Consider the following 16,040-nt stretch of genomic DNA (forward strand, 5'->3'; position numbering starts at 1 on the left):
TAGAGTAGGAAAGCTGAGCCCTTTGAAACGGATACTTTTTTGTGGGGTGTGTGTTAATTCCATTTAAATATAAATGACTAATAAAACTTGGGCTAACCAGTCTGCTCTGTACTATCCCCGGGTAGCGTCTATGCTCTCTAACCTAATTGTACAGAGGTTCCCTTGTCTTCTGACTTCATACACAAACCATGATGATTACTTCAGTTTTACCTTTTCCTTTTCCCAGAAAATCTTGTTGCAGTCATAAAAAGGGAATGTTTGATGCAAAGACGCCTACTTTATAATTATTTGTGGTTATTAACAACATAGTAATTACGGAAATGCCTTTGTTGGAAGTTACCCACCAGGAGCCGCAAATCCGTGGCACACCCCCCCGGGCTGCCTGGGCTCGGAGGAAGGTCGATCCCTGCACCTTCCAGACCCAAGCCCTGGGGAGGAAAGCGAGGCCGGGCGGTCACTGTTCACTCAGACCTGAGAAAAGTCGCCAGGGTAGCCGCACCTCTTACTTTTGGTGGAAGGTTCCCCTAACTCCAGCTTTCAGGACTTGGGATGGGCGCACACATCGCGACTCTCCCTTTCGTACTGTGGGGCACTCTGCGAACACACCCCCAGTCACCTCTGCGCGCTCCCCCGGAACCCGCTCAGCCCACAGCGCACCCCAGCGGCCGAGCGGCCTCCTTCCAGCGGCGGCCACTTAGCGGCCGGAGAGCTCGCCAGTTGCCTCCGCCGCCGCCTTGGAATCTGGGGACCCGACAGACGGCGAGACCCAGCCTCCGCCCGACCCCGGCGAGGCCGCGCGGCTGCTGCGCCTGCCCCACCCGCCGCACCTGGGAGCGGTGATCACCAGGAGAGGTGGGGCGTGGCGAGCGGCTGGCCGGGCGCCGGAGCAGCTTCGCCAAAAGCCAGCCGGACCGGCGCAAGGCGGAGGGGGAGGGTCTCGGGGCAGAGGCCGGCTCCTCCGAGGGAGAGACCCCAGCTGGGGTGGAAAACGGCACAAACCAGCTGCACAGACGCTGGGCGCGGATCATGGAGCGGGCCAGCCCCGGCTCCGGGGAGTCGAAGCTGCAGCGGGACCAGGATTCCGTGGAAGCGTGGCTGGATGATCACTGGGACTTTACCTGCTCTTACTTTGTTAGGAAAGCCACCAGGTAAGAAGAGGACCCCTGGAAGACCCACCCGGGGCGCTGAGAGTGACCTGGGGGCTCATCTCTCTCCCTTACTGAATTTTCCTCTTCCTTTACCATTAAACGACCTCGGTTCCCAGGCCCTTTGCTTTTGAAGTAGGTCTTTGGTCCTGTTAGGGTGTAGACACCTCGACTTTATGGCTAGTACAGTCGAAAAGCCCAAGCGTGGGATTCGATCCAACTTGCTCAAAAAGTTCAATGCAAAAATGTACATGCGGACCCCCCCCCCCCCCCCACACACACACGGCCGGTGAGAGCAAGATTATTCCCTGAGAGCAAGATTATTTACATACATCCGCGCTCACGGGCCTTCCCCCAGCCGTTCTTTAGCCTCCTAGTCCCCCTAAATCTCCTCAGCGAAACCAAAACAGTTTTGAGCCCCTTCCCTGCGGCTCCGGAAGCACCATTTCCAACTCGGTCCCAGCAGCTCCGCTCCTCCCCCGTCCCCCCTCGCCCTGGCCCTTGGCGGGCGGGGAAGTCGGGGTAGGGGCGAGACCACGAGGAGCCCAAAGGCAGCAACATGCCGGAGTCTTCCCAGAGTAAGCGCTGTCGCCTTTTGCCCCTTTCCAGTCCCTTGCTTGGCCCGGCGCTTCCTTTCACTCTCTCTTGCTCCCAAGGCGGCGCCGCTGAAAGGGCTCCGCAGAGGGGTTCGCGGCGCGCACACAAAGGGCGCTGGGGAGGCGCGGCGGGAGCCGACAGCGGGGCGCTGACGGGTCCCGCGCAGCCCCAGCCGACCCCAGAGGCCAGCTCTTCCCGGTCGAGAGCCAAGCGCCGGGCGGCCGCTGCCGAGGGCGGGGAGGAGGGTGCCTGTCCTTTGGGAGGTGGCTGCCCGGGGGGCAGTTGGGGCGCGCGTGGGAAAGGCTCCCGTAGAGTTGGGGAGGAATTGAGGTTGAAGCCGAGGAAGGAGGGGCCGGAGCAGAGAGTGGAGGCGGGCGGATGCCCTGAAGCCTGAGGAGTTGGTGAGAAGCCGCTGCGCGGGCAAAGGCTTCTACACGCGGACTCCGACTGACTCCAGGACGCGCCTCTTTGGAGAAGAGTCCCGGACCCGCCGCCGCCGCCGCCGCCGCCTCCAGGCAGCGGCCGTCGGGCAGCCGGCGCTGGCTGCCTTGGCCGCCAGGAAAGCGCACTCAGGGCGGTGATGGTGGAGCGGCCGGCCGAGGCTCGGCGCTGGGCTCCCCCCCGCCGGCGTTCGGCCTCCGCTCTGCCGGGCGCTCCCCGCCAGGGGGCGGCGCAGCGCGGAGCGAGCGGGCTGCGGCGGGCGGCGGCCCGGTGGCGGGGTCGGTAAGGGAGCAGGCTTGGAGTCACCGCCTCCCCTGGGCACGTCGTCGCCCCCCGGCGCCTCCCGGAGTCCAGAGTCTGCGGAGGCCGCGTGGTCTGCACTTCGACCTTCCTATGTTTGCTGTGTTGCCCTTTGGAGACAAAACAAGGTAGTCCCTTCAGCATCCCCCCACTTGCCACTTTACCTTGGGGGCGCGGGGCTGGGTGCTGGCTGGGGGCGCCCAGCGGGGGCGGGGGGGCAGAGGGATGCTTCATTGAAAATGGACTGTCTGATATTTTTGTCTTCCTTTATTCTCTTACGGTGTATTCCTTTGGGATTTTAGAAGGGGCTCTTTTTAAGGCAGTTTCTCCTAAACGAGTTTGTGTATGTATGTGTCGATTTCATTCCTTTCGGGGGTTTTGGACCGAGGCGATAGCTTAGGGCAAATCTTATCTCTTCTGTTTAATTACTCCGCCCTCCTTTTAAAGTCCTCTTTCCCCGCTTTGGCTGTCTTCCTTCAAAATCTGAATCTGGAGCAACCAGAGGATAAACCCTGAAAAGAAAAGAAAAAGTGGTTTCTTTTCAAAGGACAGTTTCCTGCGAGTTCGGGGTGAGGCACGAAGGCCATCTAGATCTGGAATTATTGATTGTTGTGGGCCCCCAGTTTTCAAAGGTCACCTGCTACTCCGAGGCCATCTGTCCCTAGTTTCCTTTCACCCTTGCACACTTCCACTTTTCTGCCCCCATTGAATGGGGAGCGGGCAGGAGAGCTGGGCTGATTTTTTTCAGTGTGTCAGGCTGTTCTTTGGAGATGTTCTGTAGGCAGATTATTAGTTGAAAGAAAAAAGTGATTTGTCTTACAAATCAACATCAGTGTCCTCTTCTTTTTTTTTTCCTTCTCTCCCTTTAAAGACAGAAACTTAGGATAGTTTGGTGATCTTTTTAAGTAGTCATACATAAGAACACTTCACTCAGAGCCTGCCAAATCTTTGAAAGTAACATTTTATTGGAAGTTAAATGGAAGGGGTTACATTTAATTTAATTTTCTTTTCACATTACTTTTTCTCCCAAGTAGCACAGGATTACAGTCCTCATTTCTCAAAGTTACACTTTTCTGTGTAAAATTCAGATCATCTGAAACTCTGTATAAAGACTTTTTTAGTTACGGTTTTTATATTATAGCTGATGTTGACAATAGGCTGACCACTTTCTATGACATGTATGTGTATATATATTCTTATATATTTCTAAGAGTTTATGTTGAGTAAAACGTGGAAAACGAAAGTGTAAAATATTTAAGAGTAGTACAGGCCCTCCTTAAGTATAAAGTGCTGAAAGTTGTCAGTTTAAAGAATACGATCTAAGAGCTTGTGTGTAGTCAGAGGTTCCTGTTTGGGCTTATATTTGGTGGCATTAACTAGAGATTTAAGATTGAGAGATTAGACAGTAGTTGATTATAAAAATAAATATAAAAATTCCAAACTTCTATACCCAGTGTGATTCATATGGTTGTGGTAAAAACTTATTGCAGACATTTGAACTTTATAGCTAGGATTTTTTTTTTTAACTAGAAGCTGTTACTCTGCTTTTATCCTTTTTGTTACACTCTGTAAGTGTAAAATGAGTACTGTGTGTGATTCAGGACCCCATGAGACAGTTCTGTAGAAACATTTAACATGTTTTTAAATTTAAAATAAATTTGGATTCACTTAGATTGGCCATCTGTGCCGGTAAACAGGCATGTTGATGGAACTACTTCCATGCATGACATTCATGCATGCTTTTTTATCCTATTCCCAAACTGAATGATCTGTACTCAGTAGTAGTCACTGAACAGAATGAAGGTTTCTGGCATCCCTAAATTCTCATTTAAATACCCGTGAATTTTGGTTGACCTTGAAAGCAGTTCGGCTGCTATATTACATTGTTTCCTATAACTATCTTCAAATACAGAGCTAAGCACCTAGTTCAAAGCTACAAGCTTGGAGCATAGATGCTTTTTAGTAATCACAGCTGCTTTTTTAGTGCCCTGAAAGTACTCATGTGTATCAGATTCTTTCCTCCTAAAAGAAGCTGTAGGAGCCCTTATAATGATGTTTCTCATTGCCCTTCTATCGCTAGTGTTCTCAGGGTTTCAAATTCAGATCCATTTTAGAGTCTGCAATGCAAGGTCATGATTCCTAACAATGTGGTAGAATTAATGCAGTGGCAATTATTCATAGTTGCATATCTCAAAATAAATCTATTTGCTTAGCTAACAAAAACTTAAGTAGGCATATAGTACAATTCAGTAGCTTTTTTTCAGATCTGTGAAAATGGCTGATATTTTCATAAGATCATGTTTTCAACACCTCAAGGTGTACAATTTTTAGCATTTTGAATATGGTGTGCAACAAAATTTTCTTTTAAAGTAATTCCACCTAAATATTTAAATATTTAAAATATCTGAAACTGACCCTCCCCCCTCTCATGTGCTCTCTCTCATTCTCTCTCAAATAAATTAATTCTTTTTTTTTTTTTTTTTAAGATTTTTATCCATTTATTTGACAGAGAGAGACAATGAGAGAGGAAACACAAGCAGGGGGAGTGGGACAGGGAGAAGCAGGCCCCCGGCGGGGCAGGGAGCCCGATGCGGGGCTCGATCCCAAGACCCTGGGACCACGACCTGAGCTGAAGGCAGACGCCCAACGACTGAGCCACCCAGGCGCCCCAATAAATAAAATCTTTAAAAAAAAAACCCAAACCAGGTTTTGGCGTCTTCTTCCCTCAGGCCGGTCTAGTAGACCACAACTACACACGCCCAGCCGGGACCCTGCGGAGCTTGACCACCCAGAACTGGGCGACCACGCCTACCCCCTGCGCCTGCGGACAGGCCAGCTCCGAAAAGCGCCCAGAGGACCTGCAGGCCCCGCCCCACGGGGCGGGGCCTAGAGGCTCATCGCGCCTGCGCCGAGGCCCGAGGGCGTGCTGCGCCGTTACTTTTGAAACGAGTGGCGGGGAACTGCTGTGGGCGTCTCCGCCGTCGCTCTCTGCCGGGGGGAAGCGCACTCCTTCGTCTGTAGGACTGGCCATGGCGCTGCAGCTCTCCCGGGAGCAAGGCATCACCCTGCGCGGGAGCGCCGAAACCGTGGCCGAGTTCTTCTGTAAGTCCTCCTCGCGCAGGCCGGAGGGCGGGGTGAACTGAGGCCAGGCCGCCCGGTAGGCCCGTGGCTCAGCCACGGAGGCGGGGGAAGCGGTAGGGGGCGGAGGGGAGGCCGCGAGGCCGAGAGGCCGAGAATTAAGCTCTCTCTGCCCCAGCCTCCTGCCCGGCGGGAGAATCTAGGAAGAAGCGGATGCAGACGCCGCCTCCGGGCTCCTTGCTAATGGTGGAGCTTGAGGCCTAGGTGCTGCTGAGGCCTGCGGCGCGATGTAGCCCCTCCACCTGCAGCGTTGCTTTCAACTACAGAGCCAGGCCCTTTCCGCCCGCCCCCAGCCTCCGCGACTTAAGAGGGCGTAGGGCCGGGGTGGGGGCCACGTATATTTTTAACAACCCCTCGGCCCCTCTTTGATTCTGGTATTGGCGGTGATGGACTAGATTTAGGAAACGCCATTCCGGACCAGGACAGTTGTGCCTTCTGATAGAATCTGGCAGGACTTGTGAGGAGAAAAGGAGGAAAAAGAGGGAAAGGTTTGCTGAGAGCATTGCAGAGAACAGTTAATCAGTTGCTAACTGAGATGCAAAAGCCTATTTTGACACCCTCTAACCACATAATCTGAATTGGGACTTGGATTACAGTGAGTTGTAGTACTATTTTGACAGTAGATTAATGCAGTTTGGCGTTTTTCTCTTTTTTTGCCACAGAAATGCAGGTATCGTGTTCTCTGTTAATTAGAAGCAAGGTTTTAAGAATGTTTAATGCCACTTTTTAGGAATACTTTTATTACAGCCCATCAGGGGCTGTAACTTTAACCTACGAATTGGTGTGGGAGGGAGACACAATTCAATCTGTGGCAAGCAGCAATAGTTCAGCTCTCCCCACCGCGGCGTGCACTCACGCACACGCGCACGCACGCATTCCCGCGCACGCACGCACGCACTCACAAGGCGCGGCCCCGGGAAAGGGGACTAGAGTTTATGTGTCCTACCATCAGCAGCTGGGAAGCTGTGTAGGCCCCTCTCTTCCTTCTCCAGGCCTTACAGGGGTCCTAGCCTGCTGCAAGGGGTAAGTTAAAGGGGTTTATGGAAGATCTTGCGGCACACTGGGCAACACTCCATCTGGTCAGTCATCAAAAGAGTTCTAAAGATCATTGAGTAAAAAATATATTCACTGGACATAGATTGGAAAAACAGCCAGTCTGCTTAGTCCCTGGGCCCAAGACATGGACAGTATTTGGAGGCAAGAGTACAACATAAGGAAATCATCAGAAGCACAGGCAAAGAATTATGTACCAGGATGTTCATAGAAGCATTATTTAAAGTTGCAGAACAACCAAAAAAAAAACCTGGACTCAAACCAAATAGCCCAAAATATGGGATAGTTAAATAAGATGGACTATTAAACAGACATTAAATATTATGTTTTCAAAATATATTTAATTAAATTGAAAAATACGGAATACTGTAAAGTTAAAAAACATGCACAGCCGTATATATAGTATGTTTTAAATCAGTGTCAAAAGTGCTACGTTCAAAATGAGCCGAGACTTGTGAAAAATACTTAGGACAATATAAAATACTCTTCCATCATATTTTAGGCAATGAGAAAAGAAAAGGCAGGAAAAGAACCGTACTGCTTGGGGAAGAGAGCAATTTGCTAACAAACATTAGAATTTCTTTTTCTCCAGCCAGGAAAATGATCTTCAAATTCTACAAATAGAATATGCAAAGAAAACGTAAATTTCAACACCAAATGGTGAAGAAAGCTAGTAGTCCATAGTTTAGATAAAGATAAAAATCCTGTGTTTGTGTACCATCACATCTATGACACTGGGCACATTGGCACATAATACCATCTCAGTTAAACTTGTGACAAACAACTAAGTATAAGAATGAATACAATGAATACACACTGAGAAGTATTCAAAATGGTGGTTATCAGTAGCTTAGAAGTGGGAGATATGCAAAGATAATTGATTAAAGGGTATAAACTTCCAGTTACAGGATTAGCAAGTTCAGGGGCACCTGAGTGGTCAGTGGGTTAAGCATTTGCCTTTGGCTCAGGTCATGATCCCGGGGTCCCGGCATTGGGCTCCCTGCTCAGTGGGGAGCCTGCCAGGGAGCCTGCTTCTCCCTCTCTCCTCGCTCTTGCTCTCTCTCGCTATCTCTGTCTCTCTCAAATAAAAAAATAAAATTTTGAAAAAAACTAAGATTAACAAGTTCTGGGGCTCTAATGTATAACATGGTGATTACAGCTAATAATACTTTGTATTATATATGTTTATTTATATTTATATTATTATAGCTAATAATACACTTTAAAGTTGGTAAAAGAGTAACTCTTAAATGTTCTCACTACAAAAAAGAAATGGTAATTATGTGACAGGACAGAGGAGTTAGCCATAGGATTATGACTTAGTCATAATCATTTTGTAATACACAAGTTTATTAAATCAACACCCTGTATACCTTAAACTTACACAATGTTATATGTCAATTCCCTCTCAATAAAGTGGGGTAAAATTTTTTAAATATATATTTTTTAAAGTATCAAGGACTTCAAAAAAATTCAGTGATATATCGAGTTGCTCAAAAAATGTCCAGGTATGTCCTCAGTATTTGTAGATAAATTTCAAAACATCAACGAATCTCTTGAACGGTTTCAGAAGAGTGTGTAGAGATTTTCCAATAATTTATCCTGGAAATGAAAATTGATGTATTCGATACATTCAATCCTAAAGACCAAGGAGATGTTAGAGCAGATTGCCATACAGGTGATTGATCAGAAGGGATTGTCGTGCTTAATGTCAAAACAATTATATATCCTTTTATCCATATGTGACCCAACAGAACTCAGCCTCTGCTGGTAATTGTCTTTCATTATTTGGTTAAAAAAATTTTTTTTAACAAAAATAGGGAACCACTGGAGATTTTTGAACAGGGAAACACCTCTCATTGATAAAGATCAGTCAGTTCTGTACCTAATACACTGGAAATTGAAGAGACTGGAGGCCTAAAGATCAAGCATATGACAAACTAGAATATTCTAGGTAAAAGCAGTAATAGGGTAAGAAATACAAAGTAAAAGTCAAAAGGGTGTTAATAGTAGAGACATAAAGAGAAAAGCAGCAGTACAACTGACCTAGCTGGAAGATGGAAACAGAAAAAATCAGAGACTATGCCAAGATTTCAAAATTGGATGGCTAAGTGAATAGTTGTGCCATGACTAGAAAGAAGAAAGTCGTGTTTCCTAACTTAGAGTGAGGTGATGCTTAATTCGATTATTACTCATTATACGTTGGAACTCTCAAATAGCGCATTGAGATTATGGACCCGGCCCTCTGGAGAAAAGTATATGCAGTCCTGCGCCTACACCGTGACCGAACCCGGGAGGTGGGGGTGTGGGGGTGGGGGGGCGCCGAGGTTGTGCACATAGCCTGCTGGGCCAGGTGGAGCACGCCATCTGCTGTAACTGATATTCGCAAAAATGAGTCCCCGTGTTCTACGAAAAAGAAGTTCATTGAGTTTTGAGTGTAGTCCACGTCCACTAACTGCTTCCTCTTATTCCATTCTTTACTGTGTGCTGAAGACCCATCAACGAATAAAGCAGTCTCTTGAGATTGCCACGAAGCACAAAATTTTAGAGATTTTTTTCAGTATTCTCTATATAAGAATAACAGTGTGTTGTAGAAATATTTCTATCAGAAATAGTAAAAAAAAAAAAAATAGGCTTGTCATTTAAATGCATATTCTTCGGATATCTGGGAAGTGTACTGGCATGGAACAAACTTTTCTTGAGCAATGCTGGGAAAATGAGGTGTTGCTGTATTGGGTTAGTGATATTAAATCAGAGATTATATGTAGACAGTGAAGGGATTGAGAAGTAATTTTGGTTTCCTTTTCAGAACGGGGGGATCAGAGAGATTTTTTTTTTTAATAATAATCATCAAGTACGGTAATGGCAAACACTCTGAAAATATTAAGTGTTGCAAGCAATTTATTATGTCTATTACATTCTCAGAAAGACAATCAGTCAATATTGCAATCTTAAATATAAACTTGCAGAGTGCTAAATCCTCTTCCAAACTAAACTTCAAAACCCTCAACGATGATTGTCTATAATAAACAAGGCAGAGTAGTTTACTTATGGCCCAAAGTTAGACTTTGAAGTTCACTTTTAAAGAACGTATTTGATAGTAATTCTCCAAAAGAATGTTAATTATGAAAATGAAAGGATGGATTAAGTCCTGTAAAATTTTATTTTTCAAAGAAATGCTTCAATGCCTCCTTTGATATATGACTCATTTCACCACTTTAAAAGACATAGCAACAGTAAAAACTTCTTTAAAATTAGCAAATCAAAAATTCTAAAATCTCATGATCTGTGTTCACCTCAAAATCATAATACCATAATGATTGCAAGGATGACATTATTGTATGTACCACAAAGAAAGGAATAAAAACAAAGCTACACAAGTTATAACACGTGTTTTTTGTAGCTCAGAACTTTCACTACATACTTACTGAAAGAGCTTTATAATACCTACTGAGGTATAGGTTTTTATCTTATGCCCTGCTTGAATCTATATAAAAATGAAACTGTAAGAGGGGCACCTGGGTGGCTCAGTCAGTTAAGCATCCGGAGGACTCTTGGTTTGGGCTCAGGTCATGGTCTGGGGCTCATGGGATCCAGCCCCAGATTGAGCTCCAGGCTCAGGCAGGAGTCTGCTTGTCCCTCTCCCTACCCTTGCCCCTCCCCCTGCTCCCTGTTCACGTGCATGTGTGCTCGAGCTCTCTCAAATAAATAAATAAAATCTTAGAAAAACAATAAAGTATAAGCAAAACAAATCGGTTAGGGTATTCCTAAAGCTTACTCCCATCCCAAATCCAGTATTTCCAAACATGTTCAACTCAGAGTCATGGATGACCATGTTTCCCACACAATACTATCATCTATGCTATCAAGAGTGCTGGTCATACAGTATCGTCTCTGCAATTTTATTCCAAGTTGCTGATATTCATACTGTAAGTTTTTATGCACGTGGACTAGCAATGACAAGGACATCAGAACCACAAGACACAACCTGTTTCCAGAAATGTGAAAATGTAAAAAGAAATGTAAATGTTAGAATCTTTGAAATATGATGTATCTTAAGAGCTAAGATATAGTAAAGAAATTTGATTTACAGCTCTAATTTCTGACCCCCTCCCCTCATGGAAGTAGAGTTGACACACGGTTCCATTAGTTTCAGGTGTACGACCCAGTGATTCAGTGACTCTACACCTGGTGCTGTGCTCACCATTCAGCTCTAATTTCTTACAGGCTCTTGGACTTTCTTCGCTGTTCACCAGAAACTGTAAATCTGACATTTGCAAAGTGTTAACCTACTCTAAAGGGTGAATTTGGAACTTTAAAAAGGAAAGCAGTGGCCTTTCTACTGCTTCAGTGATGTCAGCACCAACAAAGGAAGCAGCCCCGGCATCCTCACCAGCTAAGGCAAAACCATCTATTTGGACTTATGTCTTCGGACCTGTTAAATTTATGTAGAACTGAACTCATCCTATCCCCACATTCCCAGGATTTTTAAAACAAACAAACAAGCAAAGTCCTTGCTTCTCGGAGGTTATAAGTAAATCTAAGGGAAATGGTGTTTTCTGTTGGGGTTGTTTGTTTGTTTGTTTTGAGAAAGCATTGTCATCTTATTTCAAGTTATAGACTGACTTCTAGAAATGAGATTCAAATTTTTTGAGGCTATAAACACCGAGCCAAGCAATACTCTTGAAGTAAACATCCTAGAAGTCAGACTAGTATGATATATATGATTAAGGCATTGCTGTGCTCACTTTTGCAAGTTTATACTTAAACCAGAGAAAATCAGCTACAAGATGAATCTAAACAAATAGTATGCCGGAATATATTATGTACACTGAAATTTTAGTTTTTTAGCGTTCATAGCGGTAATGACTCAGATCAGCTTTGATATTTTTTTTTCAAACTTACCAAATATCCCAGAAAGTAAAAACACAGAAATAGCAAAATATTTTTTAGAATTTAAATGTAAAATGTTTTTAAATGCTAAATTCTGATCTGTTTGCCACTGGGAAAATCACATACTTTGCAACTAGATTCTGAGAAAGGGGGATTAGGAAAAAAAGTAAAGAGCGAACGATATGTTTTACTAGACATTTACTTCATGTATGTTTATTACTTCTTTAAGAAACATAAGTTTTATCAATCTTTAGTTAAAAGCATGAAAGAAAAGCAATCTAAAATGGGTCAACTGAAAAAATATATATAGCAACGAAACGCTAAAAATGAAATTACATTAGCATGTACCTGTATTTCAAATAGGAAAGTAGATTTAGCTTGAGATGATATTCAAAATCTGTAAGTGCTGGGCACAGACACCAATCAATGAGAATGGCACTGCTCTCAATGGCCGGAACAACCATATATATTATCAACTGGATACCAAGCCAGCAAGTCAGCCTGTGATGTGCTCCACCAATTGCTCAACATCCCAATATATGGGAGAAATAAATGCAAGATGTCTACTACTTTTTGTTTGTTTTACTTACTAGAAGATTTTTGCATTTTCTTGGATCAGTTAATGTGGGGGAAAATGTTTAGAAAACAATGTGCACATTTTCCATTGATAGGCAAGAGATGATAGAGATATGGTGGCCAGTTACTCGAATTACTAGAGATGACAGGACCATCCAACAGAGGGAGGGAATAAAAGGAATTCAGAAAAATGACAACAGAGAAGAAAGATGGCTAATGAGAAATTTCTAGTAGCCAACATGGCGAGAGGACTTTTAGGAACTACTGTCCTGATTTAATTTGCTTTTAAAATTCTTTCTGTGTTTAATCCTCCTGTATTAACCATGAAACCTATGCTACTTACATAAATACCCTTGTTGTAGTATAGCTTGGGGAAACTAAAAACCCAAGGCTGAGTCCTATACTTGAAAGAAAGAAAGAAAGAAAGAAAGAGAGAGAGAGAGAGAGAGAGAAGGAAAGAAAGAGAAAGAAAGAAAGAAAGAAAGAAAGAAAGAAAGAAAGAAAAAGGAAAGAAGCAGAGTAGGAAAAGGACAGAACCTAAGGAAAATTACAAATAGGAATTGAGAAATATACAAGAGTAGTAATTTAGAGCAGGCTGGAAATCATCCCACCCTAACCAAGAATTAATAGAAATACCGAGTAAGGCAATAGGCCTCTCACAATACTTAAAATGGGAGTTCATCTATTACATTTGGACATAGAAAAAAACTGTAGGTAATATCAAAAAGCTGGAGTACATGGGACATCTTTGCTTCACTATATAACACTTTACCATATAATAATGGTTGTCATTAGTTTCTTACTTCCCATGTGTCAAAGAACCTAAAAAGCTATTTTAGAATAAGTAGATTTATGGCTTATTTTGTATTTATATCTTTGACTCAATGTTTTCTACTATGTTTCATCATTTCACAATATGAAATATTTCCATCAAAAAAAAAAACCAAAAAAACCCCCCAAAAAACCCTCCTCTCTCATCCTAAAAATACACCCAAATCAATCAGTGTTATTCTCACTCAAATGCATAGATAGGCTGTCACGTACTTACGGACCGCTTGGATGGAAATACAAAAAAGGAACATTTTTAATGTCAGTTAAGAATAATCACTCGTATGGACCATAACTGACACTGAAACCAGTTTCTTCGTCAATGTTTGTGTAGGAGATGGCTTGGAAATGGACCAACTTTTTAAGGCCCACCTGTGTCAAATTGGTCTAGAGGTAAGGATCATGCGATGCAGATAACATGTTTATTTACTTCTTGGAATTCTATTCTACGTCTAAATACTTGACATAAAAAATCCTAGAATATTGCAATTTAGAATATTTGAGTGAAGTAAGCAAGTTAGACAAAACAAAAGGTTGAAGAACATTATGAATCCCCACATCAGATAAGATCCTTGATTTTTGTGAGGTGATATACTTGCCAGTAAAATAGCATTAGGTAGAACAAATAAAGAACAGAACAAATAAATGGAACAAAGTTGAAGAGTTGAAGAATCCTAAGTATAACTCCAATCACTGCTGTTTCAGAGGACGAGCAATAAACTTCTCAAGAGAGAAAATAAAGTAGATTTTGGTTTCTATGTGGGTATTAACAACTTGGCATCCACGAAAAAGTGATATATACTCATAGGGAGGCACTTGATTTTCAACTAATCCTAAAACAATTCAATTTAGCAAAACTCTACTGGTAAAGGCCATTTTACAATTGATTTTTTGTGTGTTGATTTTGTGTCTTACAAACTTGCAAAATTCACTTATTAGTTTGAATAAGTTTTTGCAGATTCAATTGGATTTTCTACAGAGACAATCTTGCCATCTGTCAATAAAGATAGTTGTACTTCTTCCTTTCCAATCTGTAGGCCTTTGGATTTTGAGGGAGTACAATATTGAATATAAGTGGTGAAAGCATACAACCTTCACTTGTTCCTGGTCTTAGAGAGGAAAATACTCAGTCTTTCATCATGGAGTATAATTTTAAATAAGGTTTTTTATAATTCTTTAGCAGGCTCAGGAAGTTCTCTTTTAATCCTAGCTTTCTGAAAGATTTTAACAAGGAATGGATGTTGGATTTTGTCAAATGCTTTTTCTGCATATATTTGAGCTTATCATTGGGTATTAAATTGATAGATTTTTCAAATATTAAACTAACCTTGCATTCCTGGGTTTATCTTGGTCATGACATATTATCACTTCTGTATACTGCTGTAATTGATTTTTTTATTATGTTAATCACCATACATTACATCATTAGTTTTTGATGTAGTGTTCCATGATTCATTGTTTGCTGTAATTGATTTTTAAAAATTTTCTTTGATAGTTTATGTCTTTCAAGAAATTTGTCTATACCAATTAAGTTACCTTAATTATTAACATGAAATTATACATAATATTCCCCTATTATCTTTCTTTTTTTAGATCAAAATGACATATAACATTGTATTAGTTCTAAGTATACAACATAATGAAAAAAAAATTAAAAAAAATAAATAAATAAGTATACAACATAATGATTTGATATATGTATATATTGTAAAATGATCACCACAATAAGTTTAATTAACATTCATCACTGTACCTAGGTACAATTTTTCTCTTAGGATGAAAACTTTTAAGATTTACTCTCTTAGCAACTTTCAAATATACAGTATAATATTGTTAACTATAGTAACCGTCCTGTACATTACATCCCCAGGGCTTATTTATCTTATAACTGGAAGTTTAGATCTTTTGACCTCTTTCAACCATTTTTTCTATACCCCACCTGCACCCTCAACATCTGACAACCACCAATCTGTTCTATGTACTTATGGATTTCATTTTTTTATTTTTTTAATTCCCCATCTAAGTGAAATCATACAGTATATGTCTTTCTCTGTTGGACTTATTTCATTTAGCATAATGCCCTCATGGTCATCTATGTTGTTGCAGATGGCAAGATTTCATTCTTTTATATAGTTCAGTAATATTCCATTATATATATAGTGTGTGTGTGTAATATAATGAATGTAAAGTACATATATATACCACATCTTCTTTATTCACCCATCGATAGATACTTAGGAAATGTTCATGTCTTAGCTATTGTAAATAATGCTGCAATGAACATGGAGGTACATCAATCTTTTCAAGTTAGTGTTTCATTTCCTTTAGATATATACCCAGAAGTAGAATTGCTGGATCATAGAGTAGTTCTATTTTCAATATTTTGAAGAACTTCCACACTGTTTTCCAAAATGGCTGCACTAATTTATATTCCCACCAAGAGCGCATGAGGGTTCCCTTTCTCCACATCCTTGCTAGCACTTGTTATTTCATGTCCTTTTGATAACAGCCATTCTAACAAGTGTGAGGTCATTGTGGTTTTGGTTCACATCCCTCATTATTAATGATGTTGAACACCTTTGCATGTATCTGTTGGCCATTTGTATGTCTTCTTCCCTAATTATCTTTTTAAATATTTGTATAATCTGTGGTGATGGCACCTCTCTTTTTCCTGACACTTGCAATATGTGTCTCCTCTCTTTTTTTTCCTGACCAGTCTGACAAGACTGCCCCATAGCAGTTTGAAACCTCAATACCGCGATCAGACTGGCCTCTCCAGATCTAATGATCTATCACTGACAGCTGAATTTCCTCAACCTACAGCCTCCTTCATCACCAACCAAACCCAGGGCCCAGTGAGTGAGGAATAAGTCTGGGGTGTTCATGTAGCCAGATCCTGTTGGCCTAATCCATTAGACTGAGTGTCTGGCTCTATCTGCCTCTCTACATTCTGCCAAAATAACTGGCCTAGAATTCCAGCCCCCATGTTTACCCTATTTCATACCACCCCACACACAAACTGTAGAATTGGGATTCTGCCTTGAACCTCAAAAAATAACAAGAGGTCCC

At 42.4% G+C, this 16,040-nt stretch overlaps 1 long non-coding RNA gene across 1 annotated transcript; it reads left to right on the forward strand.

Annotated features, from left to right (window-relative positions):
- Window positions 1-410: 410 nt before the first annotated feature.
- LOC135363244 (uncharacterized) lies at window positions 411-14,293 on the forward strand. The gene is made up of 2 exons (XR_010408897.1): window positions 411-2,611; window positions 5,213-14,293. It is a non-coding gene; the product is annotated as an uncharacterized LOC135363244 (long non-coding RNA).
- The last annotated feature ends 1,747 nt before the right edge of the window (window positions 14,294-16,040 follow it).

Source organism: Mirounga angustirostris, unplaced genomic scaffold (assembly GCF_029215605.1).
Source record: "Mirounga angustirostris isolate CCGP_5_RB_7025 unplaced genomic scaffold, mMirAng1.0.hap1 SCAF_71, whole genome shotgun sequence".
NCBI classification, from domain to species: Eukaryota; Metazoa; Chordata; class Mammalia; order Carnivora; family Phocidae; genus Mirounga; species Mirounga angustirostris.